Below are 22,717 nucleotides of genomic sequence, written 5' to 3' on the forward strand. Positions count from 1 at the left end.
GTGCCCTTTCAGAAATACTGGACCATTTTGTTTCCTGAAAGCTTATTTATGTTATACTAGAAGTTGTTTTAATTGCAAAGGAAAGAATACGGCAGGTTAGTTTGAAACGAAACTTCAAATGCTAGAAAACTATTTTCAAATGGTCAACGAACCCAACACATATACAGAAAAACAATCTACAGTTTAAAAAAACAGAAAGATTCAAATTAACATAAAAATGCATCAGTAAAGTACGTCCACCATAAAATATTTTGTTTACCGCTTCTGAAAAACTAAAGAACTGAACTGGCAAGGCACTTATGCGAGTTGACGTTCTTACATAGCCCTCGTTCGCTCCGAATTTTCAACACGAAACAGCGCCGTATGGATACGAAAGCTCTCGACCTAGCTGTTGTATGGCTGTTTGGTAGTTTACGAACATGGAAAGCTGAAACTTCTCCCAACCATTCCAACTGTACATTTCGTCCTCTGCATAACGTGGTTTATCTTTGAGGGAGTTGGAGCCGTATTCCTGCTTACCTAATTTGTTCGGAAAAAATCGAAAGGTGGGTGATTTTCGACACATGTAAAATTTCTCTCGGGACAATAAATAGCTGAGATTCTTGAAGAATCAGTTATTTGTTCCTTCCATTTTTTTTTCTTTCGTGGAATGGTAAATCTAGTAAAGAACATCTTCAGATGCAAAAAGCTTATAAAAAATGAATACAGGGCGATTTCACTTTAAATACAGAAACTGCAAGATTAGATTCATTAGCAAAAAATAAATAGTTTATTTATTTATAGTTTTTGCTTTATAAACTTTTTTCTTGCGGGACTCGGTATTCGAGATACAGGGTGTTAAAGTTTACAAAAAAATATGTTTTTTCTGCTATATCTTCATAACACGCTTACAGAATTAAATGAAATTTACTACAGCGTATTCACCTATCTCTCATTGAGCGTAAAAAACTTAGTAAAATGGAAAATGTCGAAGAAACAGTCAAGTTACAACCGAAATGAAAACAAGGAAAACAACGAAAAATTTTAGATTGGGTCAAAAGTATATTTATTATTATATTTAGGTATTATTATTACTTACATCGACTATATCGCATTCGTGGGAGAAATTTCCCGACTCGTTTTTTTTGCATAATCAGATTCGTGAGATGTTCCTTAACATGAATCAAGATGATGCCGGCCGGAAATCTGGTGTCCATTTGTTTAAACAAACTTTTTTTAAAGAAATTGCAAAAATTGGTTTTTTCAATCCGGAATTTAGGTTTTTTGGCACATTATAAACAAAAAAGTTTATATGCACTATGCCTCTAAAATTGATAGTTTTAAAGTAATAAACAATTTAATTTGCTAAAAATGCGAAAATGACGATTTTCAACGGCCGATTTCCGGGTTAAAAATTGTTATTTTTGATGTTTCCAGGTACCTAAGTTCAAGCTTAAATGTCCCCCTACAAGATGCTGAAGAGTTTTTGGGACTCTCATTATTTTAATTGAAGAAACCAATTTTAACAATTTGTTTAAAAAAAGTTTGTTTAAACAAATGGGCACCAGATTTCCGGGCGGCATCATCTTGATTCATGGAAAATTTCTCCCACGAATGCAAGGTTTTCGCCTTGTCTATCTAGAGACCCATCAAATCCTTTCTATTATTAACGCAACCATCTCCCTNTAAATAGTTGTTCAATATACATACCTCTATTATTGTTTGTTAAGGCGGCAAATCTGAAATTTTTTGATTTGAAAGTCCAATAACATACTTTTTTGTTTTATAAAGACAGAGCAGCCAACAAAATCACCAGATCTCACGTCTACTGATAATAGCTGAATAAAGCTATAGTCGATATTGACTGATCTCAATCTATTATAAAGATGTCGCTATTGACAAACTTGAAAACTGTTAGCGATAAAAGAGTTGCCATATTATTTTTAACGGATTTATCTTACATCTAAAATTTGGAGAGAAAAAAGACCAATTTTTTTCCTATGCACCATTTTTGGAAAAATATAGCTGACCATCCCAAAATTAACCACCTTATATGGTAACATACAGGGCCCTCGAAAACTATAGGCTATATGTAGAATAACTTCCTTGGATAAAAATAAACCGGTTTAGATTAAGTTGCCTTAATACAAATTTGCTACCTTAAAAAGTATAAGCCTTAAAAATGTTTTTAATTAATTTTAGTTTAATACTTACTAACATGACTTTCTAATAGAGCAAAATTTTACTAAGGTAACTTTATCTAAATAATTTAACTTTTATTTTCTAGAAAATACCCTCTAGATATGACCAATGGTTTCAAAACACTCTGTATATTACGGAGTAACGGTTGGTTGAGTTTAACACAATCAATTGCTTTTTTATTTATAATTTGTAGAAAACTAAAAGACAAATCCGAAAATATCATGGTTGGTTGTTACCGTAAAACACTGGCGTACTATTTTATTTAGAAAATATACCACTGATAACCTGTATCTCCGCCACTGCAGCATGTAAATTTTAGGAAAAGCCCTCAAATTTTGGACAATATTTACATAAATACATGTACCCAATTTCAAATTATTTCATCGACTAGTTTTTAAATTATTTAAAAAAATTAAAAATATTTTTTGAAGTTTAACACCCTGTATCTTTTTAACGAAGCGTCTTAGATAAAAACTCTATAGGAAAGACCCCCCCCCCCTTAAAATTCACCAAAGAATACGAGATTTCATTTTTGGTCACCATTTGTGAATCACCCTGTATAGGTCATACAGGATGTTTACAGACTCGAAGAGGACTTCTTAATAGTAAGGAGATTAGTAATAAGCTTTAATGTTGGAACTACAAAATGGTACTTCAAATTAATAGTAATTATAATTGTTAAACTTATTGAGAAGCTCTGGAATAACTGTCTACATAGGCCATAGATAGCGCGCCGTGGGCTTTTTGTTAAATTTTTTGTAATACACAGAAAAACTGATATAAACTGTGAGTTAGCTGCACATCTTTATTTACAGTGATCTGTAATCACTTGTAAACAGAACCCGGCGATCTATCGATGGAGTCAGCGGTTTCAAAAATGTTTCTTCATATTATTGTGATGATTGGTATGAAAGACAAATTATTCTATTGAAAAAAAATTCATTTAGTCTTAAACTGTCGCTGCTTCAGTACAAATATTTAAACGATTCCGAGGCGGGGACACGAACAACCGCAAAAAGCCATTTTCCCAAGCCTTACGCAACGAGGCCAAAAAACCGCTTCCACCAGACTGAAAACGCCAGTTCTGGAAACGGTAGCCGCGAGGCGCGTAAAAAATATCACCCGTTCGATTTCTCGCGATGACTTTTAGTTTCGCTGCCAGCCGAGCGTTCCACTTGATTTGTGGGACTCGGTGGAGCAGCGCCCCGATGCAGCTGCAAGACCGATCGATGCTTATCGCGTTTTATTTCTCTCCGCCGGTTCCTGGAAGCGCTGGAATTCGGCCACCGGGAAACAAAGAAACGTCGGCGGATGTGGGCTTTGCGCCGATCATTCGAACGGAAAAGGTATATTTGAGTAGCGCGAAATGTAGCATTGGAAATACCTGATTGATCGATGCGGGACTTATTTTTTGTTCGGCTATTATGCCAATTTGGCTCAGAGAGTACCTTTTTAATGTAAAAAGCATAATATTTTGGATTTCTGTGGACCAATAGGCCTCTTGNAATAAACAATTTAATTTGCTAAAAATGCGAAAATGACGATTTTCAATGACCGGTTTCCGGGTTAAAAATTGTTATTTTTGATGTTCCAGGTACCTAAGTTCAAGCTTAAATGTCCCCCTACAAGATGCTGAAGAGTTTTTGGGACTCTCGTTATTTTAAAGCTTTGTTTTTTAATTGTGAATAATGCGCTATGAGCTTCTTTACAAACGTACATATGGAAAAGTTCCATTTTTCCTCAATATCAATATTTGGATTTCACAACTTTTGGTTATCAAAATGAAACTGGTGAATTATTACCTAAATTTTTTACCCAAAGACTTAGTTAAACAATGTAAATGTATAAAAAAATGTAAGACTAAAGCTTGTTCTTGTAAGAAAAACTATGTCACTTTATGTGGTTGTAACACAGAACAGTGTGAGAATGCTTATGATTGAATAAATGTGTGATAATAATAATATGCAGTAATAAATAAATGTTCTTTAATAAAAATCAAATGTATTTGATACTACATATTGCCCTTTTATTTTTTTCTGCACTCGATTCGTACAATTTTGAATTAATTAAATGAAATTATTACGAATTATAAAATGTAAATAATCAATTTTTACATTATTTTATGAGTAGTAATAGTACTTAGAATGCTAAATTCAAAGAACATAAGCTGAAGCCGCTAGACGAACTAGCGAATCCGCGTATGAGAGAGGCGCGCGCGCGGCTCATAGCGCTTTATTAACAATAAAAAACAAGGCTTTAGAATAATGCGAGTCCCAAAAACTCTTCAGCATCTTGTAGGGGGATGTTTAAACTTTAATTTAGGTACCTGGCAACATCAAAAATAACAATTTTGAACCCGGAAATTGGCCGTTGAAAATCTTAATTTTCGCATTTTTAGCAACTTAAATTGTTTATAACTTTAAAACTCTCAATTTTAGAGGCATAGTGCATAGGAACTTTTTTGTTTATAATGTGCCAAAAACCTAAAAAAAAAATTCCGGAGTGAAGAAACCAATTTTTACAATTTGTTTAAAAAAAGTTTGTTTAAACAAATGGGCACCAGATTTCCGGGCGGCATCATCTTGATTCATGGAAAATTTCTCCCACGAATGCAAGGTTTTCGCCTTGTCTATCTAGAGACCCATCAAATCCTTTCGATTATTAACGCAACCATCTCCCTTTCACTCAAATTAATAACAATTTCGGCACTTTGAGACGTCCTTTTATGTCTACCGAACGCCGGGCGCAGCTTTAATCTCGGCCCAGTTTTAATAAAACAAATGCCAATTAAAAAACGATTCCTCTCGTTTATTAAAATCAGTGTTAATAGCCGCGCCGATTGCCCCGTACATATGACCGTTAATATCCATTAGAATGGTTAAAGGAGGTCCGGGGTTAATTGATTTATTAAAAACCAGGCTCCAAAGGCACATCTATTAATTATTCCCGTGCTAATTCCGTGCCCGAGATTGAACTAATTCGAATCGATTAAGAGGCGACGTTAACCGAGCCTGATTATTAGTTTTTACGGGGCGATCGAGGCTGTCGTTTGATTGTTTGGGTTGGTAGTGCTGGAGGTTCGTTGGCAGCCAACTGCCATGTTAGTTTCTTCGGCAGGGAAGGAAACATTATTTTTTTGTTTTTTGTGTCTGACGGTGACGAAAGCAACGTCTTCAAAATTTGTCACTTTTGACACGTAGTACAGTGGGAAATTTTGGACAAAATTCTCGCCACTCGCCAATTTTCATCGTCTCGTCGTGATTTTTTCTTAATAATCTCGTGGTAATCTGAATTTTCATATTCCGGTGAGGTTTTTTCGAAAAACCCTTTTTTTAATGCTTAGGAAGCGCCCCAACCTCAATGTCGAAGAAAAATTTTTTCAATACTCGATGTTCAGTTGTAGAAAAAAATGTTTAAAAATATTTATGATCCTTGACGACATATCTGATGTTTTTCTTCAAAAACCTAACCTCAAAATTATTAATTCTAACCTAAAAGCCTTTTAAACGAAATTTACATTGGAAAAAAAGTTTTTTTACATGCCAAAAGTACGAAATAGATTCAATAGATCCCTACGTAACATGTTATACCCAAACCATGAATTTGAATCTAAAAAACCTAACCTCAAAACCAACATTAATTAAGTTTAAACTCACTAAATTAAGGATTAATGAAAAAAAAAATGAAATATATCTTTATTGTACAGAGATTCGATGAACAATTTTTCCGAGAGCACACACCTTGTACACAAATCTGACACGTTAACCCAAGAACCTAACCTCAAAACTGGAAAGATTGTCAAATCAAATCATTAGAGTGAAAGAAAATGTCACAAAATTATTTTCTTTAATAAAAAGTATAAATGTATTTTTGTTGAGTGTTCATCATCGCGATCGCTAAAACCTTTAGTCAAAACTGAAAACATAACCTTAAGACCTTGAAATTTTGTTTAACTCGATTTTTTTGCTAGAAAAATTCCACAAAAACATCTACATAGCAATAAAACGTTTGTAAAACATTATTGTGGCTTATTATTAATAACCATTTATTAAATTTGCAATGAAGCCTGATAGACTAACCTAACCTCAAATTCAGGTATTTGAGTCCAATATTCCTAAAGCCTAGAGCCTCAAATCCTTTACTCCCAAATCAGTAGATGTACTTTGAGCCCTATAAACAAAAGCTCTACAGCCTCGAGCCCTATTCTCCCAAACTCTAGACTCTTGAGCCCCTTACTCACAAACCCTATACACTCAAGCCCTAAGCCCTAAACCCTGAAGCTCTATATTTCCAAACCTTTGACCCTCAAACCCTACATTTCTAGTACTTGAAAGTATAATGATTGAAGGGTTGAGGGTATAATTTTTATTAAAGAAAATAATTTTGCGACAATTTTTTTCACTCTAATGATTTGATTTGACAATCTTTCCAATTTTGAGGTTAGGTTCTTGGGTTAAGGTGTCAGATTTGGGTACAATATGGCACAAGGTGTGTGCTCTCGGAAAAATTGTTGATCGAATCTCTGTACAATAAAGATATTTTTCATTTTTTTTATCAATTCTTAATTTAGTGAGTTTAAACTTAGTTAATGTTGGTTTTGAGGTTAGGTTTTTTATATTCAAATTCATGGTTTGGGTATAACATGTTACGTAGGGTTCTATTGAATCTATTTCGTACTTTTGACATGTAAAACAACTTTTTTCCAATGTAAATTTCGTTTAAGGCTTTTAGGTTAGAATTAATAATTTTGAGGTTAGGTTTTTGAAGAAAAAACATCAGATATATCATCAAGGATCAAAATAATCAATTTTATTAATAGCAGATACTTTTTAAACATTTTTTCTACAACTGAACATCGAGTATTTAAAAATTTTTTCTTCGACATTGAGGTTGGGGCGCTCCCTAAGCATTAAAAAAAGGGTTTTTCGAAAAAACCTCACCGGAATATGAAAATTCAGATTACCACGAAAAAAAAGATGATTTAAGTAAAAAAATTGTTAATATAAGAAGAAAAACAGAAGGATTATTTGTTATCTTCGGTGAAACAGAAGAATCAGTGACAATTATTCGTGGTCTCCTCATATAATAGCGTGAATTAAGAGACGGAGCAGAGGCCCATTCTTCCCGAGACCTCGGGGGCATTGTGGAGATCGCGGGTCATTATTGATGGCATCCCACCGCACAATACCGACTGCCAGAAAAAAAAACTACTCATTTCACGGTTGTTATTCATATTGAAAGCATCGTTTTACTCAATGAGGTTTTTAAATTTCGTTTCGGCGTATAATTAGCCTTCGAATTCCTGGCCAGGTGCAGAGTCGGCTTCAGGCATATTTGTGGCCCGCAAAACCATAGGGAACTGTTAAATATTTGCAAATAATTCACGAAGTAGCAGTTGCGTCCCAAAATTTTATCAGAAAACACATGGCCTCCAACAAATAACTTACGGAAAAGTTTTGAAAATTGACCAATGTTTGACAACTGATTGTTGTTTGTCAAAATTACAATTGTATGTCAAACTGAAAACAATGATAAACAAATGAAGAAATCGATATATGTGTATTAACATTTCGTGAGCAATTAACGGGAGTTTAGAAAAATTATTCTGTAAAAAACCGCTGTTTATATTTTTCGAATCAGAACTTTCAGAATATTCAGATTTTATGTCACTTTGGATTTTTATATCTAGTCTCAAGGGTCTTTCGACAAGCCCCAAGTAACAAATAGACTTCCAACATTATTATTTTAAGAATAAAATACATTTGTGGATTTCTATAAGCGTTTCCGATGGTAACTGTTAATTGGTAGAGCCGAATATCAGTCGGTTTCGCTCGAAACCTTGTAAAAACTGCGTCTAACCCATTAGAAATGGTCTGGTGTTCGACACACTTCACTGGTACATTAAACAAACGTTTTGTTCTGTTTTCACTGCCATGAAAACTTGTTTGAATGTTTTTAGAGCAAATACCTCGCCCGCTTCCTTAGGAGATAATACCAGCTAGACAAATATTGGTTTTGGTTTTTACTGGCCTTACTATGTATTTAAATCTTGTTTTCATATAGATAGGCCGGACAGAAATATATCGCAAGTAAGCTTAAATACTATTCTATATTATTTTTGACATGTTCGAAAACATTCTGTATTTTTTCGAAAATTCTAATAAAATGTTGACATTCTGATTATCTTTCCTGGAAATGGATCCAAAAAGCCTTTTGTATTCTAGATCAATCTTACAATGGATTAAACCTGATCCAGACGTGCGCAAAAAAAGTATTTGGATCAAATGAAAATGAAATTATTTGCCGCAAATGTTACTTTATTCTATTGAAATGTATATACTTTCGTCAAACTATGTGAAATATTTGCTGTAATCTACCATTTTTCTAAGAATTTATATTATTTGTAAATATAGAAATCTTTTATAGTTTTGAAATTTATTGTCTCGGACTTTAGTTACAATATCTTTTACAGTGCATCATACACTGCAAACAATTTGTTTCAAAACTACCAGGTACTTAAAATATATGTATATTTTTAAAATTTAGTGTTAATGTAGGAATTATTCAAGACAAATGTAGCATTTTATAATCAAACTTAGGTTTTCTTGAAAGAAAATTGTAGCAGGTCACAGAATGGCGTAGATGGGAAGTAGCACGATAGATGGAGCTACTTACGCTCTGTGGTACAAATCTCCTGGTGAGTAACGACACTAAGTGGATCGTTGTAACGACATAAAGATGAGGACTATCAATAGGTTCCAAACCGACCTATGTCTGGTTGGTTAAACTTACGAACGGTCCTAGTTGTTGGTAGGTACTAGGTGTTGTGAGAATGACACAAAGTATTTTTCATTACTGAGAAATATTTATATCCAAATATATTCTTAAACAAGTATATACAATCATTTGACCAAAACTATTCAATTTTGTATTAAACAAACTATACATTAATATACAAAACATGTTTCTATAAAATCTATGTAGATCGTAAAATTAAGAATAGAATTCGTTTAACCGTAAATATCAAATATTTATTTTAAATATGCCTACTTTTAAAGTAAGAAATTATATTTCTGGGTAGAAATTTAATATACCTATTTAAATAAATAAATAATTTTCTTGAAAGAAGAAAATATTTTCTTGCATATACAGTGTGATCCAGATTTTAATAGACAAACTTCGCGAAAGTACTAAACAGCAAAAATTAACATCACTTTGCTCTATGAACATAGGCGTAAAAAAACACCGTTTGTGAAATACAGGGCGTTGAAATTAACAAATATAAAACAATTTTTTTAAATATCTGGAAAACCACTTCATCAAATTTATCCAAATTTGGCACACATTTTTTTTTAAATAATTCTCCTAGTTCTATATGCATACAGTCCAAATTCAAAAACCAGTGGCGGAGAAACAAGGATATCGTTTCCCTATTTAAAGTAAAACTTCTACACCACTGAATTAATTGGTAGCTTACTTGGGGGTAACCTAGAAAATGACGTTTATGCCGTTCCTATAGCAGATAGAGACCAGCTAGTGTAAAGGCTAAATGAGGCCTGCACTAATTTGAAGCAAAATCCAGTTTTAATTAGAGCTGTTGTGAATTCTGTAACCAAAAGTTGCCAAAAGTGCATTGAATTTGGAGATGAACATTTCGAGCAATTGATTTAATTTATTTGTTTTTCATATAACTTTACTTGTTGTTCTTGTTACTTGAAAGTTGAGTTTGATATGTTTGCTATGATAGTGAAAAATGTGTATCAAATGGATAAATTTAGCGGTTTTCCAGTTATTTTAAAAAATTGTTTTATTTTTGAGACTTTTTTTGACACTTTCAACGCCCTGTATCTCATAAACGATGGCTTTCTGCGCTTATATTGATAAAGCAACATGATATTAATTGTTTTGTTTAGTACTTTCCCGAAGTTTGTCTATTAAAATCTGGACCACCTAAATTCATTTTATTTTTCCCTATTTCAACGTTTTGTTTACTTGGATAATATGTCTCATAACTCGTAAACCATTCACTTTTCGACAAAAATAACAGACTGTTTTTTGATCTGGAATATTTCAGACCGTTATGAAATGTATTCATATTACCAATTAATTCAGTGGCGTAGAAGTTTTACTTTAAATAAGGAACCGATATCCTTCTTTCTCCGCCATTGGTTTTTGAATTTAGACTGTGTACATACAGAAGTAGGAGAAATATTTGAAAAAAATGTGTATCAAATTTGGATAAATTTGATGAAATGGTTTTCCAGATATTTAAAATAAATTGTATTATTTTTGATAATTTCAACGTCCATAAACGGTGGCTTTCTGCGCTTATGTTCATAGAGCAAAGTGATATTAATTTTTGTTGTGTAGTACTTTCCCGAAGTTTGTCTAATAAAATCTGGATCACCCTGTATATAAACTGTTGTACTCTTGAAGCAAGAAATTTTTTCTGCGTGTGGGGCGACGTATTTTCACTGAACCAAATATTTCTCTGAAATTTCAATTATGGCACAAATGAATTAGAAAACTTTAACTAGGTTAGAAGATATACTATTTGAATTTTTAATTATATTCTCAGTAAAGTCTTCAACATACATTGAAGTAAACTTCTCATACAGGTAATGTTAAAATTATCGCGAAAGAACATCTGAATCAGTGGTCCGTATAGTTTTTCGGATACAGCAGTTGTAGTATAGGTATAAAAATATAGCGACTAGGACCAAATAACTGTCGATACTTAGTTCGTTTTTATGATCACTTAACAGATTTCGACTATATACATTAAATTAATTTACCAAATATCAAAAATCATGCTCCATTTTTTGCTAATATTAACAACAACTTTAGTTTTTCCATCCTCAAGCATTCAGAAGTACTTTCAATGCATTATATGTTTCTTTAGAAAGATATGGCTTAAATTTGATAACTATTAAATCACCATACCACAACCCTATATGAATGAACATGCCACTAAAGAAATATAAACAAATTCGAAGACAAAAGTATGGTAAGAAGAAAAAAGAAGAAATCAGAATTCTGTTGTAAATAAAATGAAAACATTGTTGTGAATGCAAATGAATCAAGTCAACTTACGTCCTCCAAATGCATCAAAACCTTATCAAGAAACGGTGTAATGCCATTAGAGTTATCGAAAAACATTCCCATTACATGGAGAGGACATTCACTTCCACGTATTTACTTGATTGACTAGATCGTCAAACATCCTTCCAGGCATCAAAAGCGTCCAAGTTATCAAAACCAACAAACGAAATAACTCTGTTTACCCATCCCTAATATGCCGTATTTACATAGACTTTGAGTCCGTGTTGTCTCTCCCAATTTGACGATTTATCCGGACAAACAAGAGATAACGACACACCCGAGTTCATTAATACGACCATGTGGTGGCCTAGAGAACGTAACCCGATATTTTTCACGAAGGGGTGTTAATATATACTATACCTCGGCTCGAAAGTGCAGTTGGTTAATTTTATAGACACCATTCGAGCGGATCTTTTAATTCTCGGGTCGTAAGGGTGCTGGGTGTGAAAATTTAATGATGATTTTATCTGTCTGGGCAAGTCCACGATTAAAGGAAGTTTTAAATTTTAAATATTTCGATAGGGATCTGGCTGCGTCGGGTAATATTGGGTTTACATCGGGGCTATGGTAATTCTGACAGTTGCTCGTTTTTCGATGATGGATTATACGCCTTACATGACTTTAATTACCGAAGTACGGCTAGACGATTCAGAAGTGCAGTGAAAAATTCCCCTACAATTTAAAAACGTCCGCAGAGTTTAGTAACTTGTTCTATTACTTACTTCACCAAAGAAAGAACAATGTTCGAGACAATGTTATATTCCCATTTTCAAATTGCTTAAATCCTTAGAAAAGTAAATTTACTTAATATTTATGTTGTATTCCTCAAGGGTCTAATTCTAGGCCAGTACCAATTTTTACTTGCATAAATGTTGCTTCATCTGCTTGCTAAACGGACCAAAAGACATTTGTGACCTAGAAAGTGAACATACCGAACTAATCTAAAGCTTAATTTTTTCAAACTGAAACAGTTAATTCAAAATATTTGCATATACTTCAGGAAACACTAAATAAATTATCTTCTGGCAACCAGAACAATGGTTTGAATCCTTGGAAAAGTAAATTTACTTAAGATCTAGCGGACAGTAAAGAAAGTTCCTCAAGGATCTGATTCAGGGCCAGTATCGCCTTTTTGATTTTATAAATGTTGCTTTATCTAGTTATAAAGGCATATAACCTACAACGAAAACTAAACTACCCCTAAACTCAATTTTTTCCAAACTGAAATAGATAACTGCTATATAGTATATAACACAAACATTTCCAGGTACCAAATGAACACTCAGCTCCATCTGGTTTAAATTTCAGTATACCATTGAACCAGATTTTACGAGCATTTAAATTTATAGCTGTGGATAAAACAAAAGCATACAGTGTGCTTACGAGTTGTTATAGTGACTTTAAAAGTAGGCACTTCATATTTCTGTAGTCAGGGAGAAAATAATTGCCTGTTGGGATAAGTGGTTGGTAATTTTAGCAGCCACCACTTCAAATAATGTATCATATGCATGGAGTCAATAGAAATTTCGTTGTTGACATACAAAGTACCAGGATATGTCATTATTAATTGCTACAAGAGCTGGGAAAGCATATTAATCTCTTTCAAGCTACTTTGAAGCTATGTTTTACACAAAAAAGTCATTACATTAGTTATTATTAATTAAATTAAATATAATCTTTTTAGATTTCCGATATTAACTCTGACAATACAGAAAAAGAGGAAAAAATTTAACACCTATTATTTTCATACCAATATTCTCAGTATTTAAAAACAACCACATTCTGTATTTAAAGTTATTGTACTCGTAAATGTTCAAAATTCCTTCTACATCATTATCATAAGTCTCCAGCTTTCACAGGAAACATTTAAATACTTTTGATATATAACATATTTCGAATAATGTGGCGAGTCCAGTAACATTAAATTTAAAAGGTGACTTGACTGTAGTGCACTACTAAGGTACTTTTACGTCTTTTAAATGAGAACAAAGATATTATTCATTAACAAAACAAATTATAACGTTTAAACGACTTTAAGATCATTAATTTTAAAACGTTTATTTTGTAATGACATTTACTAAACGTTTATATTGAAGATTCATTCTAATTTTCAACGTATGATTTCGTCATCTTTGAACAACACGGTTTAAATGTTGTTATATGGTTATAATAGATTATATGTATTGTTTATATTTCCGGGATTTTTTTAAATTTTCAGCTTCAATATTTCTATTAAAACATTCAACCATTTTAAATTCAATACTACATTCATTAACAAATTTTATCATAACGTTTAAATGATTTGAAAGTCATTAATTTTAGAACGTTACGATTATATTTGCAACGTCAGTTGCAAAATTTAAACGTGTCTGAATGTCAAACGTTTAAATTGTTTCCATTTTCCAACGTTTATAAATAAGCCATTCAAATAACTCAACGTTTCAATTTAAATATTAGAACGTTTAAACAATTTTAAATTATCATAGGTGTCATTTGCAATAAAACAATGTATATTATAACGTGTAACACTCAAATCCAATCACAACGTTTATTTATGAACAACGTAATTTATATTTATTGTTATTCTAATGTTTAACGTCAAATTTCTTTATATTCTTTGACTCACAGAATTTAAACGTTGTCAAACGTTTAAACTTTTGCATCAATATATAAGTGTATCAAATTTTCAATTTCAACGTTTCTGCATTAGAATATGTAAAATATTTAGATTCTCAATAATACCACTTACAAGGAAATAATAAATATAAGTACGTTTATATGAATTTAACGTCTATAATGATCTAAAAACGTTTAATTTTGGAATGTTTAAACTTTCTTATATTTTCAATAATAGCAGTTTCAAAAAAATAACAAATGTGTGTTCTAATGTGACATGTTCATAAATAGATCCTGTCATAACGTTTAAACGATTACAACATCAGGATCCTAATACGTGCGTTTTTTAATAACAACTTGATAATTTTCTTCATATTCACGTGACAATAAAAACGTCATTAAACGTCAAACGTTTAAATAGTTAAATTTGCAATCTCATCGTTTCTATTTAAACGTTAGAGCGCTCAAACTATTTTTATTCCTCAACATTGCCACTCTGGCGCCTTGTATTTTCTGAGGAAATAATAAATGTATATTCTTCCGCCAGCGCGACCCAGGGGAGTACCCAAAGGGTTTACGGCCGGCCCCATCCATTCCTTCGCACACTCGCATAAACGCAATAAATTTATTTAGTCGGTTAAGTGATATAAAGAGTGATTTGTTAGGGTAAAGAAAACATTTATTCGGGAAAGCAATTCGGGCGGCCGGATCCGCAGCCGGCAAAATTAATAATTTAATACCGCTTTATTTATTTCGGCAGCTCGACTGGGCTAATTTCTCCGGGAATGCCGGCGAGGCCGATCCCGGAACGAGAGCTGGGAGAATTGGAGTGTTTCGGTGTAGGGCTGGCTCGGGCTGTGTCCCCAGATATCCCGGACGATTTTATGCTTTATGGCTGGGATTATTTGTGTCAAATACTCTTTTGAGGGTAATGTATTCCCAGTATTTATGTACGATTCGATGGGACGGAGAGATTTACGATTTGGGACGACGTGAATGGAGTGGACACAGGAAAAAATAAACGTCGTATATGAACGTCGCTTTAAACGTGCGGATTTTCAATATATCACGGACAGCTGACGATCTATTAAAACGTTTAAATGACTTTATTTATAACCTTTTTGTGCCATTCTGCTTGAAGTAACTTGTGATAATTTTCACAGCTCCATTCAAATAATTACGATTAAAATAATTGTGACAGCATCCCACACAAAACACAACATATTAAAACGATGTCATTATGACGTTCAACGTTTCAATAACGACGACATGAACGAAATAGTAATAGAAACAAATAATAACGGTACGTTATCTACAAATTGTCATTTTATAATAAGTATAAACTTATGAATATCCTTCCAATATACATAACTAGGGCTGTCAGAATTGAGCCGAAGGACATAGGCATACGCAATATTTATTAAAATGCAACAAATTAAATAGTCCACAATACACCACCATAAACACCAACGGATTAATTACGCAACATCCGCACGATAACAAAGGCAACATTATACTAACGTGAGGTAAACGTGAAAAGCAATCTGAGGCAGCGGCTCACGCATGTCTCGGTTGACTCGCATGGCATGCCAGTGAATTGCGACTCTCTCTGACAGCCGTATACATAACTGACAGCAGGCGATATATTTACGTGTTACAAACGTCATATTTAAATGAACACATTTTAATGACATTAAATATGAAAAGTATTATTTTCGTGACTAGATACCAATGATATTGATTAAATTCTGATTTCAATTAGATAAATGCTATTGCAGCAAACACCACAAATTGTACACTATTAAAATGATGGCATTTGCAATGTTTAAGGTTTCAATAATGTTGAACATACAAAATATTGTCTCTAAATATATTCTCTGATTAGATAATGTTAAAACAAACACAGGTACAACATTTAATCGTAAAATTTCAGTAAACGTTTTTTTACTACTGAAATATAATTATATTTATATTTATTATCCATGATATTTATGTCAAAATATTCCAGGTTTTCAATAAATATATTTCTATAAACATTAATGTGACTATTTTTTACAGCTTTACAACTTTAGTGAATTAAACATATATATTGAAATTTATATTTCCATTACGATTTTTAACTATTCTTCAAAACGATCAAATGATTTTAAAACGTTTAAGTTATTGATAATAACGTTATATTTTGAAAACAATAAATTTTTATAAACCTTAATATTATATTATTTCTCCCATATTACAACGTTTGTGATTTAAACGTGTTACTATTATAGTGATATTATGCTTCGATTTTGATTTTTAGTTTTTCTTCAAAACGATAAAACATCTAACGTTTAAATATTACAATGTATAAAGTACACATCAAATAGCTACAGTTTCATCAAAGAACAATAAATAAACAACGTTTCTATATAAGTTATCTTGGTTGATATTTTAAAACGTTTAAATTATTGATAATACGTTTACATCTTGCCATCAATACGTTTATTATAAACTTCAATATTATATTATTTCCTCACATGATCCAACGTTGTGATTTAAACGTATAGTCGTCGTTTTTAGCTCTTCCTCAAGATAATTTAAACGTCGTAACGTTTAAATGTTGGGATATTAGAACTCATAGTACACACATCAGAGAGCTATCAATTGTAACAAAATATAACATTTACTCATACAATGCCACTGAACTGAATAACGTCCATCCTATTTTTATTTGATAATTTAAAATTATTGATAATAACGTTTATATTATATTGCAATGTTACAACCGATGCGTTTTTATAAACATGAAAACGATTTTATTTTCTACAGAGATTATGATTAAAGCGTGTTATTATTAAAGTAATTACAATTTACATTGTTCCAACTTTTAACTTTTCTAACGTGCTGTTTAAACGTTTTCTACTATTGAATAACGTTTATCTGATTTAAACTATAAAACATTCCATTTTATTGCAGCAACATATGCTTGTACCAACGTTGCAGTTTCACAATCAATACATTTTTGTAAATTTTATTTTCTATATTTTTTATTTAAACGTCTTTAAACGTCTTTTCTATATTTATGATTTAAACGTATTATGATTTAAACGTGCTATTTTTAAACCAGTTCACATTTTTACTGTTTAATTTTTCATGACGTTTTCATGTAATTACTGCACTATATCACTATATGTAAGGCGTAGCACCCTGTACGTATAAAGCTCTCTGCCATCCGACTCTCTGGCCTGTCGAAAACGGGCCCGCAGAGTCTGTGTGCTAGAATATTTATGGGTAAGTCAAGTGCAGCGCTGCCGGGAGAGAGAAGTGTGTTCTACTCGGTAGTCCAGAACGGGGGTTGCCGTCCACCCCCGTGACGACGAATGTTTTGTGCGGCAGACAAAAGAACAGGAATTTCAAGAGTGCAGGGCGCGACCTTTGGGTATTTTAGTTGAAAACGTAACTGACCTTATTAGCTCGGTAGGAAATGTCGGGAGAATTTTTTTTGTGCCTCTGTTAAATGTCAGTGTGATTTTTTAGTTTAATATAGCTTAAATGAAAAATCATACGCATTTTAAATTTTTACTATGCTTTTGAATTACGTTGTGACATTAGTCATTATTTTCCTCTTAATTTATTCATTTTTACGTTAACAAAACGTTTCTCCTTTCCCACAAACCATATTTTAAGAATGCGCACACTGTCCCTCCCTTTTTTTGTACAATAAAAAAATATATCAAGCACGAATCAATTAAACATAGTTTTAGAGCTGGTCAATTTCAATAACGCAATTTATTCTATCGTTAATGGTGATCTAATGGTTGAGGTCAATACCTTGATTTCGATAAACAACAACTATTTATTATAGTTTTAAGATTATTATATTAATCTAGACTAACACTTGTATTTCTATCATGTTCAGATTGAGATATCAACGAAAATAACTTTATTATTGTACAGGATTACAAAACAAGAGAGCACGACAAATATATAATTAGTTTCAATATTTTTGATAACATATTTAAATTTGACGTCAACAAAATCATTTTCAACACGTGCTCAAGATATATTTCTATCTCCACAGCTGAGAGATTTCATGATTTCTGTGAATTTGAAATATATACTTTTATAATTATTTTGTTAAATTCTACATTTAGGTGGCCAGTAACAGTAACAAAGGCAGCTCTTGCCTATCTCCTAGAGTTTATCAATCTCTCGATAGATCCGTGGGTGGTGAATTCCGTGAATCTACCACTAATATGCTCGTAAACAAGGCAGACGTCTCGCCTACCGCCGTTCTCTCCGAAGGACGAGGTATGCAACCTGCCAGACGTGACCTAAATCGACCAACAATGACTCACCCAGAAAATGCACTGGCATAATCAATCACCAATTCTGAAGCAATTGGCAGAGTGACGTCCAGGTATCTCGATTATGCAGTTCTTTATTCTACGAGCACGATATCGTTACTTGTCAAAGGAACTCTATACTCATTAAGACCTCGCGTTGCAGGAACAATAGGACCTCTGTAATAACGTCTCAGGATTTGTTTCCTGATCGATCAAAAAAATGACGTTCAAGAATTTACAGAGAAAGTTAAATATTTTATAAGTACTTAGTTAAGAAATACGTCCTTTGATCTCACAACTCGGAAACGCAACTCAGAACAACTTCAAACGTAATTGGAAATATGTAGTTGTGCAAACTTTGAACTGGTGTTTTCTTTGGCTTTTTCTCATGCTTTGTATTAACTATGAATGTTCATTTACTTTGTTGGGACCCATATTCAAATATCTAATGATTTTAGTTAGACCTTTTCATACCGAAACATCTAAAGGTTCTTTTGACTGTCGAGCCTTTGAGAATTTTGAATGCCACCATAAAAGATTCGACTCTGAATGCAGAGCATTTATATTTCGTTTTACAGTTGATTCAATTTTCTAACGTCAAGTCATTGGAATAGTCTTCCAAGAAACTATGAAGAGGCAGCATATTATGTTTGAAATTTGATCACTTCCTAACATTAATCAAACTCAATTATTTAGTAGCTAGTGTTTCGGTACTAGTTTCAGATATAGTTTGTACAAGGAAGTGTTTGTAAATTATACGGAAAGTTAATTTTGCAGAGAATCCAAGACGGTATGACATTTCCCTTGCATGAAATTGGTTTCTGTATCCCTTGCAGTTTTTTTAATAAATATTTTTGTTTTAAATTATGAAAAAACTTTCATAGTTTCACATTATAATGTAGAGTTGGACTTAATTATACCAAAGCAGGTATCAAAAGATTTTTTGGTTACTTTTTGAAAGCATCATCATTTGTATTGTTACTAGAAGTGTTGGACACGTAGTCGTTTGATCATTTCCGATATTCATCAGTTAAAAGCAAGTGTTATGCGTACCATACATTTTTGTTTAATGAAAAGACGTTGGCATATCTTTATTTTGAATTGTTCAAATTGTAGGATAAAATTGATTGTAGTGCTTCTGAGGTATTTGGCGGAATTGAAGTTTGTAGCTTCGTTATAAGGATCTTTGTTTTATGTCATGAACAACCACCCTCAGGTTGATTCGAGGTACTTCAACCGCTGTAATTATCGAAATCGAAATGTTCCTTTAATCGACGCCTTTGTTTCTATTGACTGTATCGTGGACTAATGATTATCATGAGAAGTTTTGGATCTTTTGGACACTCACCTAGACAAAAACTAATCCACTACCGAAGCTCGCACTGATTAAAATCCACAGAACAGCGCACACAAGTAACTACCAAACATCAACCTCACAACTGTATCACAAACGATGATTGTCGCAGCTGGCGCTCCCAGAATGTTGCTGTCGGAAGAGCCCGGGAGAACTGACGCTTATTTAGGGGCGACTTATCTTTTAACTCGTATCCGCGTTCGAAGGACCAACGCGCGCACTCCAATCGCGGCCTGCCTTGGAACTGAACTGAACCGACTGCACGGGCTCCGCCGCTCGGCCTGCTGGATGCGTCGCCCCACCACCGAGCAGTGTCCCTTACCTGCACGCCGATTCTTATTGGTTTGGGATGGGAGGGTCGAGCACAATAGCGTGTATCGCCGGAAATCCAAAGAACTGTCGAAGCTCATCTAAACATAACAATTATTCGATGCCACGGATCTCCAGGTGTAAGAGGAGAAGCTGGCCCGTAACTTGACTCTTTGTTGTTGGCAGTCGTCGATGTAAATTAGAAGTACTTCCTGTTGGGGACGGCTAGGAAGTCTCGACTTGGATTTCGGGCCTTTATGATCCTTAACCACTATTTTACGCACTATGATTTCCACTTCGCCAACCAAATGAGCATCTACAGCTAGAAATTCATAGCTTGACTTAATTTTATAGCTTCTGTATTATAGTTATGTTCATAATCCTGTACAAAAAGCAACATTTTTGGGAACAGTTTTAGATATTGCAATTATATGTTAACCTGTAGAGTTTCATAGTACATTCTTTTGGTGTTAGATTACTTAAGAAAATAATACGAAGTGTGATTTTAGTATCTATTGTAAATCCTGAACTACAAAATCCACAGATATAGCAAAATCAACAAATGCCGGATATTAATAACATTTTCCCTACATTTATCCACCTGTAAACAAGGTATTACTTCAAAAATATTAACAATGTTAATTATTACGCTCAATTTTGTAAGTGTATAAAAAAAATTGTATGGCAATTTCGACATCGATATCGTAAAAAAATTTAAGGAAAGTCACACAGATGAAAGAAAATATATTTTTTTAAATCTTATTAAATGAAGACAAGCAATATTCTACAACACCAGAGATCTAGATATGCAATAGATATTAAACCTTACAGACGTGATTGTTAACAGCTGATACTGCAGGTGTCAACTACTCTATGGAGAAACATCCCATGTTCTTGTTTTTTACCTTTGACAAATTTTGATCAAGTAATAAACGGCTGTTACAAAGAGATCTTTTTGTTTCCACATATGTATTATTTCTACACTTAAATGCTATTTTAAAATTACATGTCGAAAGTTAGGAATAAGATGATTACCTCAATATTTAACAAAATACATAAAAAATAATTATTATATAAGTACGTTGTACATAATTAAAAAGATAGAACGCGAATTATGTTTTTGTACGAAACATTTTTTAATTTAGTACTACTGAAAATAAAAGGAAAACTTCTGACAGAAGGAGCGGGTAAATGTAGAAAAGTGAAGTTGTGAAATTCAAGAACAAAGCTAGAATTAACTAAATAGATGCTTCAAATCGATCGAATATTATTTAAGATTATAAAAGAGACACTTTTTCCAAACTGCATACTCATAAAAATTATGTAAACAACCAATAAAAATAAATATAATGACTAAATATCAATTAAAGTAACTAAAAATTTATAGAATCTTAATAATTTCAGTTATTATTAGCTGATTATTGATTGAAACTGTATACGTATAGTGAAGTCCTCTACAAAATATATTAAAAATATAACTCAATGTTGTGTTACTTGTAACTCAAAAGTTTCAATACCGTATGAAATTTATTTAGATAACAAATGGTTAAGTGAACATTACTGTGGACTTGGTTTAACAAAAAATCTTGTTATTTTGAGTAAAAATTTACTCATTTTATTACTATGTACAGAGTGATTCACTATATTTTGACCCCCCCACCATTAACTTTTTTATTTTAAGAGTTATAAAAAAATGTTAAATACAAAAGTTGCACGATTTTTTATGAACTATTCGAGAATGATAGTTGAAAAATATACAATGTCCAAACAAAATGGCTGCCGATGTTAACTTTGTTAATTTAAATGGAACACCCTGTATATTTTGTACATATTTAGATAGAACTTTCCCTGTCGAGCATAGTCATATAAGGTTTGTTGGGTCCATCTCTAACAATAGGCGAGATAATATCAAAAAAAACGAAAAGAAGGTTTTTTATTAAGAAAATAAGTGATCTTGTAGTTAATTGTTAGATCTCTTTCAGGCATTTCTGCCATTTCTCCAATTACGTAAAGATTTAGATCTAGTTGTAATATATTTTGACGTATGGGACATTGATATAGTGCAAAATGCGTATAGGTATTTTAACTAAATCGCACTAATTAGATCGTGAGAGGCCTATGAACAATGTTATATGGTATGCCGAGACAGTGACAGGTAATGTCATGACAACATTGTTATTGTTTGACAGTTTGTATTATTATTTAATTAAAATGGGTTACACAGAAATAGAAAATTGAAATATTATGGGAATTAAATTAGAGTAAAGTTTTTCTCCATATTCTATTTTAATTCGTTTCTTAATAATATTATCTCTCGTTAATTATTAGAGATGGACCCAACAAACTGTTCTATCCAAATATGTCAAAATATATAGGGTGTTCCATTTAAATTAACAAAGTTAACATTCGCGGCCAATTTGTTTTTATATTATCATTTTCGAAAACATAAAAAATCGTACAACTTTTATATTTCATACTTTTATAACTCTTAAAACAAAAAATTAATGGGGGAATCAAAATATAGTGAATCACCCTGTACTATATTAGGTAAAGTTATATTTTAAAATGTACTTTTTATTGATAAATCATGATGTGGGCCAAAAGGAGCTTATTTTTAGTCCAATGAAATAATTAATTTAATTTCTAAAGGTAGCAAACCTCTGTTTACAATAATTTCTCTCGTTTTCTCCATATGCATGCATCAATTCATTCTTACTATATTGATGGGCCTGTTTAGAATGTTTAATTGCACATCCACATAGAAATATAAGAATTCAGAAAAATAAAATAAAAGATAATGATAAAAAAAGGAAAAAAATATAAATTAAAG

General features: G+C 32.4%; 1 protein-coding gene across 1 annotated transcript in view; it reads right to left on the reverse strand.

Moving 5' to 3' along the window:
* The window catches only part of LOC108903521 (MOXD1 homolog 2), a 174,943-nt gene extending 155,132 nt beyond the window's left edge, over positions 1-19,811 (reverse strand). Inside the window, exon 1 of the mRNA XM_018705740.1 lies at positions 19,573-19,811. The gene's annotated coding sequence lies outside the window, so the exon portion shown is untranslated. The remainder of the gene's footprint in view (positions 1-19,572) is intronic.
* Between the last annotated feature and the right edge of the window lie 2,906 nt (positions 19,812-22,717).

The sequence above is a fragment of the Anoplophora glabripennis genome, unplaced genomic scaffold, assembly GCF_000390285.2.
Source record: "Anoplophora glabripennis isolate ALB-LARVAE unplaced genomic scaffold, Agla_2.0 scaffold125, whole genome shotgun sequence".
Lineage (NCBI taxonomy): Eukaryota > Metazoa > Arthropoda > Insecta > Coleoptera > Cerambycidae > Anoplophora > Anoplophora glabripennis.